A 2,266-nucleotide genomic window follows, 5' to 3' on the forward strand; every position below is an offset into this window, starting at 1 on the left:
CCTCTCTCTCCTGGCTGTCTCTCCTTACTCTCCTGGCTGTCTCTCCTCACTCTCCTGTCTGTCTCTCCTTACTCTCCTGGCTATCTCTCCTCTCTCTCCCCTGGCTGTCTCTCCTCTCTCCCCTGGCTGTCTCTCCTCTCTCCCCTGTCTGTCTCTCCTCACTCTGTCTATCTCTCCTCTCTCTCTCCTGGCTGTCTCTCCTCTCTCCCCTGGCTGTCTCTCCTCACTCTCCTGTCTATCTCTCCTCTCTCTCTCCTGGCTGTCTCTCCTTGCTCATCCTCCTGGCTGTCTCTCCTCGCTGTATTTTGCTGTGTAAACTAATATTCTTTGGTGTAATAATATGCCGGCTTTTTCCTTTCACTTTCAGGAATAGACACACAGTGTACATAATGGACACGTAATGTCTCTACTCCTGATACAATGTTTCGTTGTTGTAACAATCAGAGAACTAGTGACGGCGGAATCCGGAACTGCGGCAGGATCGGCGTCACTAACTTATTATCGGCTGCTCTGAAGTTTGAAGCGGCCGGATAATAACCAAAAATGTATTAATTTATCAAGCGGTAACAGTGAGATTCATTCACAATGACGGCCGGATATCATTCAATACATAAAATAAAAGGAGAAATAACTGAATAATAAATGAACGGGATTTATGGCATTTTTAGCTTTTTTCCTCTTTTATTTATATTGTATTTGTCCTCAGTGAGGAGTTAGACACACATATGTGATATAAATATGTAGCTCCTCTAACATACGACATATAACATGTGCGGGTACATGTCCTCTAACATACGACATATAACATGTGCGGGTACATGTCCTCTAACATACGACATATAACATGTGCGGGTACATGTCCTCTAACATACAACATATAACATGTGCGGGCACATGTCCTCTAACATACAACATATAACATGTGCGGGGACATGTCCTCTAACATACAACATATAACATGTGCGGGTACACTTAGTAAGAACGTATATGACTGACGTGAAAGAATCGCGCAGCAACAATGTAACAAGCGTGTCCGTCATTTACCAACAGAAACTAAAAACGCACTCAGTCATGAAGGGGTTAAAATAGAAAAGAAACTGAGGACACAAAGTCCTCCCATGTCTTTTTCTGCATCCTCGGCACTCAGTGAATGGGAAGCACTCACTACAGAGGCTCCTCCCCCATTCATTCAGACACTGATAGTAAAATATTTACTATCACCAGTTTATGAATGGGGGAGGAGCCTCTGTGGTGAGTGCTACTCCCTATTCAGAAAATCATAAATGAACAGGAAGTGATGTATATCACATCCTGTCCATTCATAACTGGGGACACATAGTACTATGTGTCCCCAGCTATTGGGGGGTGGAGGAGGGAGCGCTGTCATGTCGGATGGCCAAGTGGTGAGGAGGAGAGAAGCCGCAGGCTGTAGCCGCCTGGAGGACAAGCTGTGACGGCCGCCTGGCGCCCTTGTTGCCATGGCGCCCTGTGCGGGCCTCACAGCTTGAACACCCCAAAGGCCGGCCCTGGTCCTCTTAACCTCTTCCTCTGCGGTGGGTTGTCCTCTTCCTGTGCTGTGGGTGGTCCTCTGCAGTGGGTGGTCCTCTGCAGTGGGTGGTCCTCTTCCTCTGCGGTGGGTGGTCCTCTTCCTCTGCGGTGGGTTGTCCTCTTCCTCTGCGGTGGGTGGTCCTCTGCAGTGGGTGGTCCTCTGCGATGGGCGGTCCTCTTCCTCTGCGGTGGGCGGTCCTCTTCCTCTGCGGTGGGCGGTCCTCTTCTTCTGCGGTGGGCGGTCCTCTTTGCACACAAGGAGGTGTCTCTGCTGCTTTCTTCCCTCAGTGTCAGTGTAAATGAGCAAAAAGACACCTGAGGCATGCTGGGAGTAGGAGGGGTTATATGGGGGCAGGGCTACAAGTTTATGCAGCAGTGTTACCCAACTGTATCTGAATCCCTGTGTCCCTCGAGTGCTCACCTCAGGGTTAGGGGACAAGTGGCCGTGACATCACCTCTCATCTCACAGAGAATGCTTGGAAGTCATTGAAATATATACTAGGCCAGGGGTAGGCAACATCGGCTCTCCAGCTGTGCTGAAACTACAAGTCCCATCATGCTTCTGCCTCCGGGAGTCCTGCCTGTGGCTTGCAATGCCTTGTGGGATTTATAGGTTCAGCACAGCTGGGTAGATTGCCTACCCCTGCACTTGGTGAACTCTGAGCGTTGGTTACCCCAGGGAGAAGCATCTGACCAGGAAGAAGACGCAGAAGTAGAG

Source organism: Nanorana parkeri, unplaced genomic scaffold, assembly GCF_000935625.1.
Source record: "Nanorana parkeri isolate BGI_ZX_2015 unplaced genomic scaffold, ASM93562v1 scaffold3900, whole genome shotgun sequence".
NCBI classification, from domain to species: domain Eukaryota; kingdom Metazoa; phylum Chordata; class Amphibia; order Anura; family Dicroglossidae; genus Nanorana; species Nanorana parkeri.